Genomic DNA, 10248 nt, shown 5'->3' with positions numbered 1-10248 from the left:
ACAGAATTTTCAATAAACTGGTCCGGTTAAATGCAGGCATTATAGGAGTTTGCAAGGAGTTGAGAGGCTTCACACAGCAGGAGATTCTGAGGGGAAGACTGTGGTGTCCTAATGGATGATTAGAACATACGAAGGGGCAGAAGGAGTCTGCATGATGTTCCAGGATGGAGGACCAACCTATGCAGAGGCCATCCAAAGAAAAGCATACCTGGGTCACAGAGCCAGAAAGAAAACCATGTAGCCGAGAGGCTGGGGTCTCATGTTCAGGGCTGCAGACCCTGGGAGGAAGACAAGGAGGAGCAGAATTCAAAGTTAAAATTTGAAATGATGAAATTTGCGACCTCGATTGGTTAAGGATGAGGCTGAAAATTCCTCCTCATCCCCCTCCCTCTTCACCTCCCCTTCCTTCTTTCTTTCCTCTCCTCCCCCACTCCCTCCTCCCTTCTCTTCCTCCCTTCTCCCTCCTCTTTCTTTCCCACCTCCTCCCTGTCCTACCCTCTCTTCCTCCTCCCACTCTTCCAACTTCCTGACCTCTTACTATCTTTCTCAACTCTGAAAGAAAGCATTTTAAACTTTTGCTTCCACTATACCAAACGGACAATACTTTCCATGACCAGTAGGAGGAGCCAGAGCTTCCCCGTTCTTTGCAACCACAGCTGGGGGGACTGTCCCCTTAGGTAGTGCGAGGAGCTGTCCATTCAGCACCTCCCATGACTTTTCAGTCTAAACACAGATGTGACTAAAATACTTTCTGTCTGGAACTGGACAGGTCACTGTGAAAATGCAGCAACCTGTGATGCCCAGACAAGTAGAATGATGGTGTGCCATTGGGATGGTGACACTAATTTTATTATAAATTGTAGTGGCTGTCTCCCCTTCCTTTCCCTCCTTCCCTCCCTTCCTTCCTTCCTCCCTCCCTCCCTGTCTCTCTGTGTCCCTCTCCTTTCTTTCTTTTCTCCTTATATAGAGCTTTATATATAAAGCTAACTGTTTAACAGGCTGGCCTCAAACTGCCTCTGCCTCTGCCTCTGCCTCTCTGCCTCTGTCTCTCTGCTTCTGCCTCTGCCTCTGCCTCTGCATCTCTGCCGCTGCCTCTGCCTCAGCCTCAGCTTCTCTGTCCTGCCTCTGCGTCTGCATCTGCTTCTACCTCTGCCTCTGCCTTTGCCTCTGCCTCTGCCTCTGCCCTTGCCCCTGCCCCTAATTCTGCCTCTCTAATGCTGGGATTACAGATGTGATCTTCCTGGCTTTTAATAAATTTTCTTAAGCCCAGTAGCAAGGCAAGCATCAGTAGTTACCTCTGACCTTTGTTACTGATATATCGAAACCCATTTCTACTCCCAAATAAATAAATCAGAACAGACTCAAACTGATCTTGATTTTTGGATCGGTAGTGTTTCTCTCATTGATTCTTGTAAAATTATGTATCAACAATAATAAATTGGTTTATCCACCGCCCCTTTAGTGAAGCAACAGGCAGAGTTTCTGCCTTGAGTGCTCTGGCTGTATCTTCCTCTCAGAGCCCCAGTACAGGAGCACAGAGAGGCAGTTCAACAGAGCTCCCCATTAGCTGCCACTTACTCCTTCTCCCATTATCGATAATTTGCCTTTAAGTCAAGAATACTTCTTTTACAAGCCATGGTATCTCCCTGTATGGCTAGACAATTACATTTAAATTCAGCAGCTCTCCCGATGCAAACAGTTTCTGGGGGGAAATGATTACGATGTTACTAACCTGGATTTATGGCTTCTTTGTGCTTTCTGGGGAGGATAAGAGACTATGAGGAAGAAAAACACAGTTGTGTGCATACAAATATAATATTACTGGAGAGAGTTTGGAGAAAGCTTGTGGTCAAACACAACCCAAACTCTGCAAATAGCTGGTGCTGGAGATAGGGACCACACTGTCGAGTTTGCAAGGTTACGTTCTCAAATAACTGTAACTTCAAATTGGGTGGTTTTAATAAATTGGTGGTTGGGAGTAGCAGAACATTATGTTTCTTAGTGTGGAAGGAAACTGTGGAAATATTATTATTATTATTATTAAAACAATAATAATGTGATGTAGAGATGTAGAGACTAGTGAGTCTGCCGTTGATGAAGCCCTAAGGCCATTCACTCTGGGGACATCCAGAGGAATGCAGGGGGCGTGGGCCTTGCTTCATGTCAACCTAGAAACTAGGAAGTGAGCAAGAACCTCAGGTCAGGGGCCCATGATGGAATCTGACCTTACCTAAGCTCTTCTGCAGGGTGGTAGGGTGGCTTCCTTAGGAAATGAGGTAGACCTGCCCAGGGGGATCCTGGATCCCAGCAGAGGACTTGGTTATCTCCAGCAAATGTTAGAGCAGGCTTCAGGGAAGATTTTATTGTGTAACAAAATCATTTGAAATGTAAATGGGAGAGAAAGGGAGAGGGAAGGAAGGAAGGGGAGGGGGAGGGAGATGGAGGAGGTGGAAGGGAGGGAGAGAGAAAGGGAGGGGGAAAGAGAGAGGGGGGGAAGAAGATCTGGAAGAAAGAAAAGAGGAAGGAAAGAAGGAAAGCAGGAGGGAGAAAAGAAGTGAAAGAGAAAGAAATTAGGGAAGGGAAAGAGAAAGAAGGAGAGAAGGGAGGCAGAAAATGAGAAAGAGAGAACCTAGGATCAAGAGGGGGAAGAGAGGGGAAGAGGAGGGAAAGAGGAAGAAAGAAAAGAGAGAAAGGAGGAAGGAAGGGGGAAGAGGAAGGCAGGTGAGAGGAAATGAAATAGAAAGAGAGGGAAGGGGAAAAGAGCAGGTGGAAGGAAGAATAAAAAAAAAAAAAAAGGAAAACAGAGAAATAGCAGTTCTGGCTGGGAAGTCCGGGGGGGCGCAAGAAGCCCTGCTTTAGCTTCTGATCCCTCAACTTTCCAACATGTGAAATGGGCAGATTCAGGGTATCTTTTGTGTCTTGTTGAGATGACAGTGAAGACTACGTAAGCAACACATGTAGCATGAGTGAGTGGAGTTCTAGGAAGGCCTAGGAAAACCAGGAAGCTAGCTGCTCAGAGGACAAACCCCAGCCCCTAGACCCAGAGGCAACGTCTGCCCACCAAGAAGAGAAGGCTGCTCAGGTTGGGTCAGGCCAGGCCTGCCTCTCAGAGGTGGAGATTAGCCAGGTGGGCGTAACTTTTTGTTTCAGGACTAGGGCTGCATCTCCACCAGGCAGAGAGAGTTTCCACGCTAGAAACTTCTTGGAACAGAAGTGGACCAGGGCAAGGGAGCTCCATACCCTTAGCCTTCTTCCAAGATTCCTTTTCCTACGCTTCTTACAGGGGAAAGGGGGAAGGCGTTCAGGATGGAGAGCTCATTCAGGTGCTGGTTGAGCAAACCCACTTTGGGAAGAGGAAGGCAGGGATGAATTGAAGGACTTGTGTTCATTGCTCCACCCCGTCTAGAAGGCAACTTTCACCCCCTGTGCTCTTTAGGAAGAGGAGCCTGGGAGCACCGAGTCCCTTGCCCACAGCGGCTGCTGGAATTCAAGGCTGCTCATGACCGTGACCGCAGGCAGCAGCCAGGAGAGGGAAGGGGAGGGGCGCTCCCTGGTGCTCAGGATTATTTTTGGCTCATGCCCTGGCCTGGCTGCTTTGCTGTCCTCGGGGCACACACACACAAACACACACACACACACACACACAGAGACACACATACTCACTCCACACACATGCACACATTTTTTCTCGCGCCCTTCTAGCTCTCCGCTCTCCTTTGTTTATTTTCTAATCTGGATATTGTTGGTTGCGCTCTTCTTTGCTTCCCCTCCGGTCCAGCTTGCCAGCACTCCGGCGGGCCACCCAGTGCACGGCTGCTGCTCCCAAATCAGCGTCACCCGGTCCCCTCCTCCCGGCCTCCTGGAGCGCGGGGTTTGAAGGTCACCTCCTTTCTAGTTCCCCCTGCGAGCCAAGCTGCCGCCACCCTCCTCCGTCTGGAGCCCAGAAGTGTCAGTCGCAGCGGCTGCTACCTCAGATAGGGGTCCGTGCGTGGTAGCTGGGAGGGGAGCCCGAACTCAGAGTCGAGGGGGAATTCCTCCCTCTTCGCATCGCGCCAGACCCGGCTGCACCCGAGGAAGAGTGGGGGCGCTCTGCCAGCCTCAGGACCCACGCGTGCGCCTCGCAGATCCGAGAAACCACCAGCGAGTCGCGCAGATCGCATCTGGAGGGGACAGCCGCGCGCCCCGCCCCGGCGTCCGGAGCAGACAACTCCGAGCGTCCTCCAGCTCAGGGCAGATCTGAGAGGACCTATCTCATCTCCAGATCCCGGAAACCCCTGCGCTTTAGACCAGGTGGCCTTGGACACCAGGTTCCCTTAGGGGTGGTCTGGACCTTCGCCGCGCCCAGTTCTAGGGCGCGGCTGACCTGCCGCGAAGTTGTGACCAGCTGGTGTGAGAGAAGGCAACATCCTAATTCGTTGCCTCTGGCGGATGCTGAACGTGGCTGGGGTCACACAGAGCACTGAGGAATCCAGGGGTCCTGAATCCAGGAGCAGGCAACAACTGCCAAGCTCGCCAGGAGTTCTAGGTAAGTCCAGGCAGAGTTGCCCGCTTTTGCGCTTCCTAATCCGGACCCAACCCAAAGGGTCCCAGGGAAGAAAAACCGAGGTTCCACCAAAGGTGGCCTCCTCCCAGCGCCACTCTGGGTGTGCTGGACCAAGAACTTTTGCAGGGCTTGAGGAGCAATCTCTTGGCACGTCCCTGCAGAGGGACCGAACCATGAGCCCCCTATTCTACCTCCACACCTTGTCTCTTTCCCTTCTTGTCTTTCTTTGTCCCAGAGTATCCCTCTCAAACTCCCAGGATGCCTCCTCTGTCCTCCCATTGCGTCCCAGGGGAGGCAGCGGCAGAGGCAGTATCCTGGCTGCGCACTTTGGGTCACTCGGTCTCCTGGGTGGACTACCAGGGACATCGGGTCCACATTCTGTGTCTTTGCCGCCTCCCAATCTCACAGCCCTCTGGAAGTCAGATGGAGGAGGCACCTTGATGGTGGGAAGGCCTTTGGAAGTCCAAACCACCAGTGGGAAGCGGGTAAGCACAGGCTGGGTGAGGGAGAACAGCTGTGTTTTTGGCCAGCTGTCTTGGTCCCCAGAAGATGAGGGCAACATGGAAACCTTGGAATTGGGATCTCTGGCCATGCCCCCACCCCACCCCCAGTCCGGTTCTTTGGGTGCCACATAGGGGAGAGAACGAAGATCTTAGCTCTGTCTTGGACAGCAGGCAGGGAGGTCGCCCCAGTCTTGGCTAGTCTCTCAGCTCCAGGGGGATGGAGGCAAAGGCAAATCTGGGCTGGCTATGTCCAGCGGGGGCCGGCGGGGGCTGGGGCTGACCAAGAAGATTCTGGAACCTCCAAGGCCCCAGTTTCGGGGTCCTGGTGTCTCACAGTACCCAGAAGGTGTCTGCTGTCCACAGGAGGGGAAGAACCAATCCCAGTTCACCCTAGAGCCACGGCCATCTCTGTCAAAGACAACAGGAGACTTTTGACCTCCCTGCAAGTCCCAGTAGAGGGTGTGCCTGCCTGTCTGCGTGCCCAGAGCTACTGGGGAAGAGGGTATTGGGCCCAGCTTCCACTCAGCTTAGAACTCCTCACCAGGTACTCTGTGAAACTGACTCCCAACCAAGGGTCTTCTCATTTGAACTTGGAAATGGGAGTGGAATCTTGGAATAGATTTGAGCCTGTGCACAATGAATTACAACTTGGGTTGTGTTTTGTAATCACATTAGCTTTTACTTTGAAATCATGTGCAAGGAACAGACCTGGCCTCTTCCTGCTGAGTTTAGAGGGCACTACCCACTGCTGCTCTCCTCCTTCCTGGTCCTGTTTGCCTTCCCCTCCCCATGTCCTTTATCTGCATTATCAAAATAGAAAAAGAAAAAAAAAACAAGGAAAATAAACAATAAAAGGCCGATTCTCTTTAGTTTTTAAGTGACCACAGAGGCCTGGCTGGGGCCGCAGGCAGGTTTATTTTGGTCCAAGACTTTTTAGTTTTTAGTTTTTAGTTTTTATTCAGAGGTAAAAGCTTGAGCACAGACACTCCAAGCACTACACAGACCCAGAGTCAGACGGCAAGACCAGCTCTGTCTTGACCTCCTCTGGAACAGCAGAGGTACAGGGGTCCTTGGGTCTTCACTAAATTAGCTTTTGCAGTCTGCTGAGTTGGGATGGAAAGGTGGCCAGCTACATCCGGGGTCTACAGAGTAGAGCGTGGCAGCCCAGAAGAGCCAGAGGCTTTGCTGCCTGACAACTCTGTGACCTTGGGCAAGTTCTTTAACCTCTGTGGCTGTTGATTCAACTACACTGTGGGGACTTCAGTGATGACTCTGTCCTTAGCTGGCAATTAAATAAAGCAAGAAGGACCCAGAGCAGGACCTAGCATGTGGTAAGTGCCTAACTTATAGACATCTCCCATTCTTCCTTTCTGTCTTGTTTTCATCTGTACTGTTTTCCTTTTCAAGCCTCATCATACCCAGCCCAGTGTCTTGCTGTGTGCACACCCATTTCCTTTGAAGCTTCCATATAGAAGTAACTCTGGTGAATTACAAGAAGCAAACTTTGCTGGTGGGGTTGCCTGAGCTCCCAAGCCCTACCTCTGCCCTGCTCTCTTCTTATTCTACTCTGGTTTTTCATTGGGATTGGGGACAGCCATCCACTGGCTGTGTGGTTGGTGGTCTTGGCTTGTGGCTTCCACAAGCACCTGGACCTAACGTCAGCTTCTGTGGCATGTCCTCTTTGCTCTCAGTTGCGAGAAGACCACCTGCCCCCTGGGACGAAACACGCCTCTTTAATTGGGAACTCACTGCTCTGACACAGGACGTATTTTGAAAACAGTGGAATTAAGGGATATTAAAGGTGGCTTTCTACAGCACTTATCCCATGACTCACACCCTGCCACGTTGAAATAAGGGATTTTATAACATGATCTAATTGTGACAACAGAATTATGGTCACCCCTCATCCACCAAAAGGAAGAATGTGCAAGATGATACTTTAGCCAACCAACGTGTTCAGATTCAATCCCCTTATTTCATTGTAGTGTGAGCATATAATACAGTTCACACGTCTGCCACCATTGTATTGGGATGGAAGCCAGGCATTCACAGTACAACTGCTGGACCCCTGAGCCATCACCCTTGTCACTCACTGAAGTCTTTTGGAAAGAGGCTTTAATGTGGAGACATACTTCTGGCCTCCCAGTAGCAGATTCTAGAAAGGTCTCCTAACACTAGGCACATGCCCACAGTCCTACATTGGTGGGACTCTAACTGAGCCATGCTTCCAGTCCCTCAGTGGTAGACTCTAGGCCAGGCCACAGCTCTACCACACAGCCTCAGAGCTGTGTCCTGACCTCTATGTCACGGCGTTTTAGAGCATTGCGTACATGGTTAACTGTGGGATGCCTTCCCCCAGTTCAAGACAAACATGGCTGACAGGAGGCATCAGGAATACATACCCTTGGAGCAGGGAGCAGGAAGGTGCCTATTGAGGTCTGGGGACAGTAATTCATTAATCACCAATTTGAGTGATGTTTTGGTAAAGCCTGATTCTGTCTTGACCAGTTTCTCCATCCTTCCAGAGATTTCTATCCTAGACTAAGCTTTGAGCACATTGTGCCCCTGACACTCACCTGCTCTCTCCAGCTTGGTCAGAGCCCCACTCACAGTGTGTGTGTGTGTGTGTGTGTGTGTGTGTGTGTGTGTGTTTATGTGGTGTGTGATTCATGTCTGTGTCTGTGTGAATGTGGTATGTGCAATGTGTGGCATGTGGTGTATGTGTGTGTGTGGCCTGTATGTGGTATGTGGTGTAGGTTTGTGTGTGGTGTAGGTGTGTATGTGTGTGTGTGCGTGCACGTATGTGTGTTTGTTTGTGTGTATTTTTCTCCAAGGTTTGATTACACGTTGTCTGAATCTTCTCACTGATATTTTTTTCAGTCTTTAAAACAGGCTTGTCCCCTTCAGATCCAGTCAGCCAAGCCATTAAGATTTTTTTTCTAATTTGAAGAATATAATCACACAAGATCTCTGTAAATTTGCCCATATTAAAAACTACTGAGTTCAAAAAAATAAAATTAAATAAAAAAATACTGAGTTCATCATGCTGGGGCACAGCTGTAGTCGGCACTGGAAAGGCTGAGAAGAACTGTAATTTTGAGGTCAGCCTGGGCTACACAGTGAAGACTGAAAAATCTTTCCATTTTGCAATTCCCATGTCCATGTCCTTCTTTAGAGTTTTCTTTTTTTATTGAAAATAGATGTATTTACATCCAGTATATTCTGATCACAGTTTCCCATCCACTAACTCCCTTCAGACCCTCCCCATCTCTCTCATTAGAATACAAACTGGCATCTTAAAAAACAATAAGACAAAATAAAAGCAAACAACCTGTTATTGTCCCTTTTAATCAAACTCCTTTCTGATCTTTAGTTTTGTACCACAAGACATGAGTCTGCTTGGACACATGTCTGGTTCCCTTTTCCAAAAGCTCAACCCTTCGTTTATATCCTTTAAGCTCATGGGTTTAGGAACAAGCACATTCCAAGAGGAGATTGTATTTGACAGAGGAAACACTCTGGAGACAGCAATTTCCCACTAGCCGAGACTCTGGAAATCTGCGAATGTGCTCTGAAGGTCACCTGGTAACTTGCACTGTCCGTGCCTGTCGTGGGGATCACAGAACAACCATGATCCCCAAATTACTCCTGTCTCAGTGCCTCTTCGAGGATTATCCAGGAGTCCACCGCATACATGTTTACCCTCTGGTATTTAAAAAAGATGTTTAATGGAGCTACAAAGTTCTCCCCGATGTCTACCTTCCTTATTTAATACTGCCCTAAGGCAGATACACGTGAAACCTTAATTAAAGAATTAATCAGTGATGGATCCTCAGAGTAAGGGGACCCAGGATGATGGGATAACGTCAGTGGTGAGCACAGACTAGCCTGGGGTGTTGTACTGCCAATGACGTATGAGGTCACAGGCAAGACAACTGCCTCATATTTCACATCTATTGTTGCTCCAAGCTACAACTAGCTTGTCACTGGTCACTGCACACAGAGATATGGGTGGCTGAGGTCTTCCCAGTGGCTGGGAGAGGACCACATAATCCCTTTCTATTAATTAATTAAGAAAACATCCCATGTTAGAGCTGGTACTTTCTTGACAGTGTGAGTGGAAACTTTGTGATCTATCTAAGGGGGAAATACCCACTTCCGTCAGGATAATGAAAGAAGTTACAGAGATTACAATCTAGTAATGTGATAGAGACTTGGAGAGCCGGTGCCAAGGCCCAGGGGTTGGATGAATGAACATTGGGTCTAATGAATGATCTTGAGATATTATGCTAGTTACTTTCATGTTGCTGAGGCAATAACACCGTGGCCAGGGAAAAGTAGAGGAGAAAGGTTTTTTTTTTTTGTTGTTGTTGTTGTTGTTTTTTTTTTTGTTGTTGTTGTTTGTTTGGTTGGTTTTTTTTTTTTTTTTTGGTTTGGTTTGTTTGGTTTTTTATTTTTTTTTTTTTCTTGAGAAAGGGTTTTTATGGGCTTATAGTTCCAGAAGGGCAAGAGACATCATGGCAGGGCGATGTAGCAAGCAACACCCCAGTATCCAGATTGTATTATTTCTCCTCCTTTTGGGTTTTGAGTTTCTCATTAGAGAGAGAATAGGGGCTGAGATTTCAGTGTAGCTTAGCTGTAGAGTACATGCTCCACGCGTGTGAGACCCTGGTTACAATTCCAACATGAGAAAGAGGAAGAAAAATATCTGTCTATCCATCTATCTATCCTTATATCTTCTATCATCTATCCATCAAGTATCTATGATATCTATCATCTGTCTGTCCATCTCTTCTATCAATCATCTATGAATCTATAATCTATCAATCATCTATCTATTTATCTATCTATAATCTAGTATCATCTATCAACTATCTATGATCTTTCAATTATCTATCTTCTATTATCTATCAAGTATCTATAATATCTATCATCTATCTATCAACCAATTATCTATCATCCATTATCTATCAACTATGTGTCAACTATCTATGATCTATCTATCTATGATCTGTTTATCTCTCTGTCAACTATTTTAGTTCTATTTACCTATCATCTATCTATGTATCTATGCATCTATGTAGTATCTATGTATCTATGCATCTATCTATGTATCTATGTATCTATCTATGTATCTATCTATGTATCTATCTATGTTTATCTATCTATGTATCTATCTATGTATCTATCTATCTATCTATC

The 10248-nt window shown here is 47.7% G+C and overlaps 1 protein-coding gene across 1 annotated transcript in view; it reads left to right on the top strand.

Annotated features, from left to right (window-relative positions):
* Positions 1–3625: 3625 nt before the first annotated feature.
* The window catches only part of Rbfox1 (RNA binding fox-1 homolog 1), a 1521216-nt gene continuing 1514593 nt past the window's right edge, over positions 3626–10248 (top strand). Inside the window, exon 1 of the mRNA XM_032912763.1 lies at positions 3626–4525. The gene's annotated coding sequence lies outside the window, so the exon portion shown is untranslated. The remainder of the gene's footprint in view (positions 4526–10248) is intronic.

The sequence above is a fragment of the Rattus rattus genome, chromosome 9 (genome assembly GCF_011064425.1).
Source record: "Rattus rattus isolate New Zealand chromosome 9, Rrattus_CSIRO_v1, whole genome shotgun sequence".
Taxonomy (NCBI): Eukaryota; Metazoa; Chordata; class Mammalia; order Rodentia; family Muridae; genus Rattus; species Rattus rattus.
The sequence above is the reverse complement of the archived record's forward strand: the minus strand, read 5'-3'. Positions and strand labels throughout refer to the sequence as shown.